An 11,718-nucleotide genomic window follows, 5' to 3' on the forward strand; every position below is an offset into this window, starting at 1 on the left:
TAGCACAAAAGTAAATCAATGAAACAGCAACGCAGGATCAATAACAGTTTAAACCTAATCAACAACACCAAGCAAACTAATTTAACACAGGGCAAATCAATAAAGCAGCAGCAGGAAACTAAATTAGAACAGGGCAAGTCATTACCAGCACAGGAAAACCAATTTCAGATAGAATAAACATCAGAGTTCAAACCTAAATCCACTACAAAATTAATTGACTACCTAACCACCTAATTCAACTAAGCTAACCTAATTAAACAGAAACCTAATCAACTAACACTAACATGGAGTTTAATCAAAGGAAATTTTTAACAGAAAAAACTAATTCCACTCAACTTTAATAAATTTCATCACTTGCAAAATTAACTTAAAAAAGAAAAAAAAAACTTTTTTTCATTCTTCATTTTTTCCCTTTTTCCAAATCAGCTTCATTTTTGGCAAGTTTCCACAGCACAAGCAGAAGCATCATCAAAGTCCAAGATCAAAAGGCAATTCATATTACATATTACAGGAGGCAATTCAATTCAATTCAATTACAAATTACTAAACCAACACTCTTCAATCGAATTTCTGAATCCAAACTAAATGGAAAATACATCAGCAACAACAACTAAATTGGCAACAACAATTTTTTTCGTCAGCTCAAGAGAGTTCAATTAGGCAAAAAAAGTTCATCCTCCCAAAATCAAACCTTAAAGCAAATACCAAAATAGCTACTTTTAAACAGCCAACATACAGCAGCAGTAGCACTCACAGTCAGACATTGACAAAATCCTCACTGCACAAGCAGTGTTCAGAAATCATTCACTTCAAACAGCAACTATTGCAAGAATGCAGCAGTAGTGATAGCTTAGACTCAGAAATTCATCAAAGTTATCACTCCTACACAAATAAGTCAGAATTTGTTCATTCCAGCAGTAGCTAACACAAGAATAAGGCAGCAATAATACTATGTAGCAGCATCATATAAACCAGTTTAGCACAAAAGTAAATCAATAAAACAGCAACATAGGATCAATAACAGTTTAAACCTAATCAACAGCACCAAGCAAACTAATTTAGCACAGGGCAGATCAATGAAGCAGCAACAGGAAACTAAATTAGAATAGGGCAAGTCATTACCAGCATAGGAAAACCAATTTCAGATAGAATAAACATCAGAGTTCAAACCTAAATCCATTACAAAATCAATTGACTACCTAACCACCTAGTTCAACTAAGCTAACCTAATCAAACAGCAACCTAATCAACTAACACTAACATGGAGTTTAATCATAGGAAATTTTTAACAGAAAAAATTAATTCCACTCAACTTTAATAAATTTCATCACTTCCAAAATTAACTTAAAAAAGAAAAAAAAAACTTTTTTTTCATTCTTCATTTTTTCCCTTTTTCCAAATCAGCTCCATTTTTGGCCTGTTTCCACAGCACAAGCAAAAGCATCATCAAAGTCCAAGATCAAAAGGCAATTCAAATTACATATTATAGGAGGCAATTCAATTCAATTCAATTACAAATTACTAAACCAACACTCTTCAATCCCATTTCTGAATCCAAACTAAATGGAAAATACATCAGCAACAACAACTAAATTGGCAACAACAATTTTTTTCGTCAGCTCAAGAGAGTTCAATTAGGCAGAAAATGTTCATCCTCCCACACTCAAACCTTAAAGCAAATACCAAAATATCTACTTTTAAACAGCCAACATATAGCAGCAGTAGCACTCAAAGTCAGACATTGACAAAATCCTCACTGCACAAGTAGTGTTCAGAAATCATTCACTTCAAACAGCAGATATTGCAAGAATGCAGCAGTAGTGATAGCTTAGACTCAGAAATTCATCAAAGTTATCACTACAGCACAAATAATTCAGAATTTGTTCATTCCAGCAGCAGCCAACACAAGAATAAGGCAGTAATAATACTATGCAGCAGCATCATATAAACCAGTTTAACACAAAAGTAAATCAACGAAACAGCAACATAGGATCAATAACAGTTTAAACCTAATCAACAGCACCAAGCAAACTAATTTAGCACAAGGCAGATCAATGAAGCAGCAGCAAAAAACTAAATTAGAACAGGGCAAGTCATTGCGAGCACAGGAAAACCAATTTCAGATAGAATAAACATCAGAGTTCAAACCTAAATCCACCCGTGGTAAAACTGAACGGGTAAAGAGATTACCATGGCAAATTAGAACAGGGCAAGTCATTACCAGCACAGGAAGCTCGCGGTGAAATTGAACGGGTCACAGCTCAACGGCACACTCCACCCGTGGTAACGTCGGCAGCGGCTTCCCCTGGCGGCGGCTCAGACGGCAGCAGCAGCTGCAGTAGAGCTTCAACAGCGGCGGTAAAGGCAGTGGAGGCAGTGACAGACACCAGCTCAGCTTTTGACCCCTCTCTCTCTCATCTTCATGCGCTTTCTCTCTCTCTTCAAAGTTCAACGGTGGCTGGATAGCGGAGGAGCGCGACGCCTACTCTTCTTCCTCGCGGTGACAGGAAGCTCGCGGTGATAGGAAGCTCGCAGTGAGACGCGACAGAGGAGCTCGACGACGCTAGGGTTTTTGCCTTCATCGATCTTGGGGGCTATGACGAAGTAGGGGCTAGGAGTAAGGTGAACGACAATGGTAGGGGCTGGGAGGAAGGGAAACGGCGTACGATGTAGGGGGTTGGGAGGAGCTCGGCGAAAGTGGGGGCTGGCTCAAAGGAAAACGGTGAGAATGGGGGCTGTGACGAAGTGATAGTGTTTTTTTTTTTTGTTCTAAGTTATTAATTAGGAGGGAATGGGGATTTTGCTGGGAGGGAGGGGGAATTTTGGGATTTGAGAGGGGGGGGGACGACAGCATTTATGGGGAGGGATAGTTAAAAAAATAAAAAATGAATTTAAAAAAAAAACCGTGACCATAGACCACCTTAGGCCACCCCTAATAACCGTGACCATAGAGTATCTATGGTCACCTCCCAAAACCGTGACCATAGATATCTTTAGGTCACTTTCCAATACCGTGACCAAAGACACTTTTAGGTCACCCGTTCGAAAAACCGTGACCATAGACCCCTTTAGGTCACTCCTAAAACTGTGACTATAGACTTTTTTAGGCCACCCACCAAAATCGTGACCATAGACCACTTTAGGTCACCCCCCAAAACCGTGACCATAGACCCTTTAGGTCACCCTTTTTTGAAAAATCGTGACCATAGACCCTTTTTGGTCACCATAAAAAACCGTGGTCATAGACCCCTTTAGGTCACTCCTAAAACCGTGACCATAGATCCTTTTAGGTCACCCCCCAAAACCGTGACCATAGACCACTTTAGGTCACCCCTCAAAACCATAACCATAGGTACCCTATGGTCACCCTTTTTGTAAAAACCGTGACCATATACCCTTTTTGGTCACTGTAAAAAACTGTGACCATAGACCCCTTTAGGTCACCCCCAAAACCGTGACCATAGACCCTTTTAGGCCACCCTTTTTTAGAAAACCGTGACCATAGGTACCCTATGGTCACCCTTTTTGTAAAAACCGTGACCATAGCTTTTTTTTTTTGGGTCATGATTTTTTGCCGTGACAAAAAAAACCATGGCCATAGACCCAAAATATTATAGTGTCAATGTGTGAGTTAAAACTGTTATTGCTACAGAGTTCTTGTTTTAATGTAACCTTCATTGTTGGATTCAATTGGGTGTAATTGTTTGAATTCCTATTGCTTACTTGTAATTGGTTGTTGGATTCAACAAATAAAATACTACTTGAATCCATTACTTTTGTTCATTGTTCTGTTTGGGTGCTGTATTTTAAGCCATCATTTTGATTCATTATTTAACAAAGCATACTACTTTTTGCTTAATTGGTTATTGCTTAATTTTGCATTGCTACTTGCTGCTGTATGTTGACTATTTGTTTATTTCATATGAATTCACATGGGATTTTTGTGTGTTTAGTTGTTAATACATTCATATGAAACTTGGGTTGATGGATTGAAATTGGCTGCTCTGTTTGAATATGCACAGTAGTTCATATGATATATTGGTTGCTGATTTTGTCTAAATTGTTTTGAATTCATATGGGCTGAGTTTTACTGCTTGTTTATATCCGGGAACGCTCATTTTACTGCCGGAATGCTGCCTGGTGCACGAAATTGTGATGTCCAGGCTCAAACTATTCCTGGCACGTGAACAACTTGGTACGCGTAATCGTGATTACACATTCATGATTTGTCACAACTTCGATACAACTAACCAGCAAGTGCACTGGGTCGTCCAAGTAATACCTTACGTGAGTAAGGGTCGAATCCCACGGAGATTGTTGGTATGAAGCAAGCTATGGTCACCTTGCAAATCTCAGTTAGGCAGATATAAATGGATAATGGTGTTTTCGAATTTAATATAATAAAATAGGGATAGAAATACTTATGTAATTCATTGGTGAGAATTCCAGATAAGCGAATGGAGATGCTTTTCGTTCCTCTGAACCTCTGCTTTCCTGCTATCTTCATCCAGTCAGTCTTACTCCTTTCCATGGCTGGCTTTATGTGATACATCACCACTGTCAATGGCTACTTTCGGTCATCTCTCGGGAAAATGATCCAATGCCCTGTCATGGCACGGCTAATCGTCTGGAGGCATCACCCTTGCCAATGGCTTCATCTTATCCTCTCAGTGAATAATATGCTCACGCACCCTGTCACGGCACGGCTATTCATCTGTCGGTTCTCGATCATGCTGGAATAGGATTTACTATCCTTTTGCGTCTGTCACTAACGCCCTGAAATCGCGAGTTTGGAGCTCGTCACAGTTATTCATTCATTGAATCCTACTCGGAATACCATAGACAAGGTTTAGACCTTCCGAATTCTCTTGAATGCCGCCATCATTCTAGCTTACGCCACGAAGATTCTGATTAGGAGATCTAAGAGATATTCATTCTAGCTTATTTCATGTAGAACGGAAGTGTTTGTCAGGCACGTGTTCATAGGGGAGAATGGTGATGAGCGTCACACATAATCATCACCTTCATCACGTTCTTGGGTGCGAATGGATATCTTAGAAGCGAAATAAGAAGAATTGAATAGAAAACAGTAGTACTTTGCATTAATCTTTGAGGAACAGCAGAGCTCCACACCTTAATCTATGGAGTGTAGAAACTCTACCGTTAAAATTACATAAGTGAAGGTCCAGGCATGGCCGAGATGGCCAGCCCCCAAAACGTGATCACAGGATCAAAATACAATCCAGGATGCCAAATACAATAGTAAAAGGTCCTATTTATAATAAACTAGCTACTAGGGTTTACATGAGTAAGTAATTGATGCATAAATCCACTTTCGGGGCCCACTTGGTGTGTGCTTGGGCTGGGCTTTGATTGTTACACGTGTAGAGGTCCTCCTTGGAGTTGAACGCCAGCTTTTGTGCCAGTTTGGGCGTTCAACTCTGGTTTTGGCTCCTTTTCTGGCGCTGGACGCCAGATTTGGGTAGAAAGCTGGCGTTGAACGCCAGTTTACGTCGTCTATTCTTGGCCAAAGTATGAACTATTATATATTTCTGGAAAGTCCTGGATGTCTACTTTCCAACGCAATTGGAAGCGCGCCATTTCGAGTTCTGTAGCTCCAGAAAATTCACTTTGAGTGCAGGGAGGTCAGAATCCAACAACATCAGCAGTCCTTTTTCAACCTCTGAATCTGATTTCTGCTCAAGTCCCTCAATTTTAGCCAGAAAATACCTGAAATCACAGAAAAACACACAAACTCATAGTAAAGTCCAAAAATGTGAATTTAACATAAAATCTATTAAAAACATCCCTAAAAGTAACTAGATTCTACTAAAAACATACTAAAAACAATGCCAAAAAGCGTATAAATTATCCGCTCATCACAACACCAAACTTAAATTGTTGCTTGTCCCCAAGCAACTGAAAATCAAAATAGGATAAAAAGAATAGAACATACTATAAATTCCAAACTATCAATGAAACATAGCTTCAATCATATGAGTGGGACTTATAGCTTTTTGCCTCTTGAATAGTTTTGGCATCTCACTTTATCCATTGAGGTTCAGAATGATTGGCATCTATAGGAACTCAGAGTTCAGATAGTGTTATTGATTCTCCTAGTTCAGTATGATGATTCTTGAACACAGCTATTTTATGAGTCTTGGCCGTGGCCCTAAGCACTTTGTTTTCCAGTATTACCACCGGATACATAAATGCCACAGACACATAATCGGGTGAACCTTTTCAGATTGTGACTCAGCTTTGCTAAAGTCCCCAATTAGAGGTGTCCAGGGTTCTTAAGCACACTCTTCTTTTGCTTTGGACCTTGACTTTCACCGCTCAGTCTCAAGTTTTCACTTGACACCTTCACGCCACAAGCACATGGTTAGGGACAGCTTGGTTTAGCCGCTTAGACCAGGATTTTATTCCTTTAGGTCCTCCTATCCACTGATGCTCAAAGCCTTGGGATCCTTTTTATTTGCCCTTGCCTTTTGGTTTTAAGGGTTATTGGCTTTTTGCTCTTGCCTCTTGGTTTTAAGAGCTTTGGCTTTTTCTGCTTGCTTTTTCTTTTTCTTCTAAATTTTTTTTTCGCCTATTTTTTTTCTGCAAGCTTTGTTCTTTGCTGCTTTTTCTTGCTTCAAGAATCATTTTTATGATTTTTCAGATTATCAAATAACATGTCTCCTAGTCATCATTCTTTCAAGAGCCAACATATTTAACATTCTTAAACAACAACTTCAAAAGACATATGCACTGTTCAAGCATACATTCAGAAAACAAGAAGCATTGTCACCACATCAATATAATTGAGCTAAGTTCAAGGATAAATTCGAAACTCATGTACTTCTTGTTCTTTTGATTTAAAACAGTTTTTATTTAAGAGAGGTGATGGATTCATAGGACATTCATAACTTTAAGACATAGTTACTACTACTAATGATCATGTAATGAAGACACAAACATAGATAAGCACATAACATAGAAAATGAAAAACAGAGAAAGTAAGAACAAGGAATGAATCCACCTTAGTGATGGTGGCGTTTCCTTCTTGAGGAACCAATGATGTCCTTAAGCTCCTCTATGTCTCTTCCTTGTCTTTGTTGCTCCTCCCTCATTGCTTTTTGATCTTCTCTTATTTCATGAAGGATGATGGAGTGCTCTTGATGTTCCACCCTTAGTTGCTTCCAATAATTGTGTGGAAGAAAATGTATCCCCTGAGGTATCTCAGGGATCTCTTGATTTGCAGTCAAATGTTCTACCACTGAGCTATAGACCCTTGATGGAAGCTTTTGTCTTCCCTTTCCTCATTCTAGAGGCTTCTCTGGCCTTAGGTGCCATCAATGGTTATGGAAAAAAAACAAAAAAGCTATGCTTTTTACCACACCAAACTTAGAATGTTGCTCGCCCTCGAGCAAAAGAAGAAGGAATAGAAGAAGAAGATATGGAGGAGATGGAGGGATGTGTGTATGGATGTGAGTGGTGGATGAAAAACATAAGGGATGGTCATGAATGGAGAGATAGAGGGTGAGGTGGGTGGGGATCCTGTGGGATTCACAGATCCTGAGATGATCCTGTGGGTCCACAGATCCTGAGATGATCCTGTGGGATCCACAGATCTTGAGGTGTCAAGGCATTTACATCCCTGCACCACTTTAGGCATGCAAAATGCCCTTGCACACAACTCTGGGCGTTCAGCGCCAGGTTGGTGCCCATTTTGGGCGTTCAACGCCCATTTGCTGCCATTTCTGGCGTTGAACGCCAGAACCATGCTTGTTCTGGGCGTTCAGCGCCAGGATGTTGCCCATTTTGGGCGTTCAGCGCCAGAACCATGCTCTGTTCTGGCGTTTGAACGCCAGGCAGATGCTCCTCCAGGGTGTGATTTTTCTTCTGCTGTTTTTGATTCTGTTTTCAATTTTTATATTTATTTTGTGACTCCACATGATCATGAACCTACAAAGACATATAATTAAGAAAAATATGGTTAGATAAATAAAAATTGGGTTGCCTCCCAACAAGCGCTTCTTTAATGTCAATAGCTTGACAGTGGGCTCTCATGGAGCCTCACAGATGTGCAGAGCTTTGTTGAGACTCTCCAACACCAAACTTAGAGTTTGGATATGGGAGTTCAACACCAAACTTAGAGTTTGGTTGTGGCCTCCCAACACCAAACTTAGAGTTTGACTGTGGGGGCTTGGGTTGACTCTGCATTAAGAGAAGCTTTTTCTGCTTCCTCTCCATGGTTGCAGAGGGAGATCCTTGAGTTTTGAACACAAGGGAGTTCTCATTCCGTTGAAGGACTATTTCACCTCTGTCAACATCAATCACAGCTCTTGCTGTGGCCAGAAAAGGTCTTCCTAGGATGATGGATTCATCCTCTTCCTTTCCAGTATCCAGGACTATGAAATCAGCAGGGATGTAAAGGCCTTCAACCTTTACTAATACGTCCTCTACTTGTCCATAAGCCTGTTTTCTTGAACTGTCAGCCATCTCTAATGAGATTTTAGCAGCTTGCACCCCATAGATTCCCAGTTTCTCTATTACAGAGAGGGGCATGAGGTTTATTCCTGAACCAAGGTCACATAGAGCCTTAAAGATCATGGTGCCTATGGTACAGGGTATTATGAACTTTCCAGGATCCTGTTTCTTCTGAGGCAATGTCAGTTGATCCAGATCACTTAGTTCATTGATGAACAATGGAGGTTCAACTTCCCAAGCATCAATGCCAAATAATTTGGCATTCAGCTTCATGATTGCACCAAGAAACTTGGCAGTTTGCTCTTCAGTAACATCCTCATTCTCTTCAGAAGAGGAATACTCATCAGAGCTCATGAAGGGCATAAGGAGGTTCAATGGAATCTCTATGGTCTCTAGATGGGCCTCAGAGTCCTTTGGTTCCTCAGAGGGAAGCTCCTTATTGATCACTAGACGTCCCAGGAGGTCTTCCTCCTTGGGATTCATGTCCTCTCCTCTCCTCACAGGTTCGGCCATGGTGCTTATGTCAATGGCCTTGCACTCTCCTTTTGGATTCTCTTCTGTATTGCTTGGGAGAGTACTAGGAGGGATTTTAGTGATCCTTTTACTCAGCTGGCCCACTTGTGCTTCCAGATTTCTAATAGAAGATCTTGTTTCATTCATGAAGCTCACAGTGGCCTTGGATAGATCAGAGACTAGATTTGCTAAATTAGAAGCATTTTGTTCAGAGTTCTCTGTCTGTTGCTGAGTGGATGATGGAAAAGGCTTGCTATTGCTAAACCTGTTTCTTCCACCATTGTTAAAGCCTTGTTGAGGCTTTTGATCCTTCCATGAGAAATTTGGATGATTTCTCCATGATGAGTTATAGATGTTTCCATAAGGTTCACCTAAGTAATTTACCTCTGCTATTGTAGGGTTCTCAGGATCATAAGCTTCTTCTTCATGAGAAGCCTCTTGAGTACTGTTGGATGCAGCTTGCATTCCATGCAGACTCTGAGAAATCATATTGACTTGCTGAGTCAATATTTTATTCTGAGCCAATATGGCATTCAGAGTATCAACTTCAAGAACTCCCTTCTTCATAGGCGTCCCATTACTCACAGGATTCCTTTCAGAAGTGTACATGAATTGGTTATTAGCAACCATGTCAATGAGTTCTTGAGCTTCTACAGGCGTTTTCTTTAGGTGAATGGATCCACCTGCAGAAGTGTCCAGTGACATCTTAGATAGCTCAGATAAACCATCATAGAATATATCTAGGATGGTCCATTCTGAAAGCATGTCAGAAGGACACTTTTTGGTCAACTGTTTGTATCTTTCCCAAGCTTCATAGAGGGATTCACCTTCTTTCTGTCTGAAGGTTTGAACATCAGCTCTAAGCTTGCTCAGCTTTTGAGGAGGAAAGTACTTGGCTAAGAAAGCCGTGACCAGCTTATCCCAAGAGTTCAGGCTGTCCTTGGATTGAGAATCCAACCATAATCTAGCTCTGTCTCTTACAGCAAAAGAGAAAAGCATGAGCCTGTAGACTTCAGGATCTACTCCATTAGTCTTAACAGTATCACATATCTGCAAGAATTCAGTTAAGAACTGAAAAGGATCTTCAGATGGAAGTCCATGAAACTTGCAGTTCTGCTGCATCAGAGAAACTAATTGAGGTTTCAGCTCAAAGTTGTTTGCTCCAATGGCAGGAATGGAGATGCTTCTTCCATGTAAATTGGAATTAGGTGCAGTAAAGTCACCAAGCATCTTCCTTACATTATTATTATTTTCGGCTGCCATCTCCTCTTCCTGTTCGAAAATTTCTGAAATGTTATCTCTGGATTGTTGTATTTTAGCTTCTCTTAATTTTTTCTTCAGAGTCCTTTCAGGTTCTGGATCTGCTTCCACAAGAATGTTCTTATCCTTGCTCCTGCTCATATGACAAAGAAGAGGGCACAGAAAAATAATAATAATAATAGAGATCCTTTATACCTTAGTATAGGGATCCCTGTGTGAGTAGAAGAAGAGGGGAAGATAAAGAATGTAATATAATGGAAGAAACACAACTGTGAGGATGGTAGAGATGTGAGATGAGATGTTAGTAGATGAATAAATAAATAGAATAAGATGAGAGAGAAGGAATTTTCGAAAATGATTTTTGAAAAAGAGTTAGTGATTTTTGAAAATAGTTTTTGAAAAATGTTAGTAATTTTTGAAAATTAAGATTTAAAAATTAAAAATTAATAAATTAAAAAGAAATTTTGAAAAAAGGAGAAGATATTTTCGAAAATGAGAGAGAGAGAGTTAGTTAGGTGGTTTTGAAAAAGTTAAGAACCAAACAAAAAGTTAGTTAGTTAGTTGAAACAAATTTTGAAAATCAATTTTGAAAAGATAAGAAGTTAGAAAGTTAGAAAAGATATTTTGAAAATCAAATTTTTGAAAAAGATAAGATGAGAAGATATTTTTGAAAAGATATGATAGAAATTAGTTTTGAAAAAGATTTGATTTTTAAAATCTCAATTAATGACTTGATTCACAAGAAATCACAAGATATGATTCTAGAACTTAAAGTTTGAATCTTTCTTAACAAGCAAGTAACAAACTTCAAATTTTTGAATCAAAACATTAATTGATTATGTTATTTTCGAAAATTTGATATAAAAATAAGAAAAATATTTTTGAAAAATATTTTTTGAATTTTCGAAAATAACTAAGAATTTTGAAAAAGATTTGATTTTTGAAAAAGATTTTGAAAAAGATAAGATTTTCAAATTGAAAATTTGATTTGACTCATAAGAAACAATTTGATTTTAAAAACTTTTGAAAAAGTCAACTCAAATTTTCGAATTTGATGAGAGAAAAAGGGAAAGATATTTTTTTTATTTTTGAAATTTTTATGAAAACATGAAAATTATGCAATGCATGAAATTTTTAGATCAAAGCAATGAATGCATGCAAGAATGCTATGAATGTCAAGATGAACACCAAGAACACCATGAATGTCAAGATGAACATCATAGACACAATTTTGAAAAAATTTTAATGCAAAGAAAACATGCAAGATACCAAACTTAGAATTCTTTAATGCTTACGCACTAAGAATTCAAGAATGCATATGATAAACATGAAAAGACACAAAACAAAAAATCATCAAAATCAAACAAGAAGGCTTACCAAGAACAACTTGAAGATCATGAAGAACACCATGAATGCATGAAATTTTCGAAAAATGCAAGATGCACATGCAATTGACACCAAACTTATGAT

General features: G+C 38.6%; 1 non-coding gene across 1 annotated transcript; it reads left to right on the forward strand.

The window, feature by feature from the left end:
• The first annotated feature begins 9,747 nt into the window (after window positions 1-9,747).
• On the forward strand, window positions 9,748-9,855 carry LOC148568489 (small nucleolar RNA R71). The gene has a single exon (XR_015881848.1). It is a non-coding gene; the product is annotated as a small nucleolar RNA R71 (small nucleolar RNA).
• Window positions 9,856-11,718: the final 1,863 nt, after the last annotated feature.

This window comes from Arachis ipaensis, chromosome B4 (genome assembly GCF_059453495.1).
Source record: "Arachis ipaensis isolate K30076 ecotype BB chromosome B4, ASM5945349v1, whole genome shotgun sequence".
NCBI lineage: Eukaryota > Viridiplantae > Streptophyta > Magnoliopsida > Fabales > Fabaceae > Arachis > Arachis ipaensis.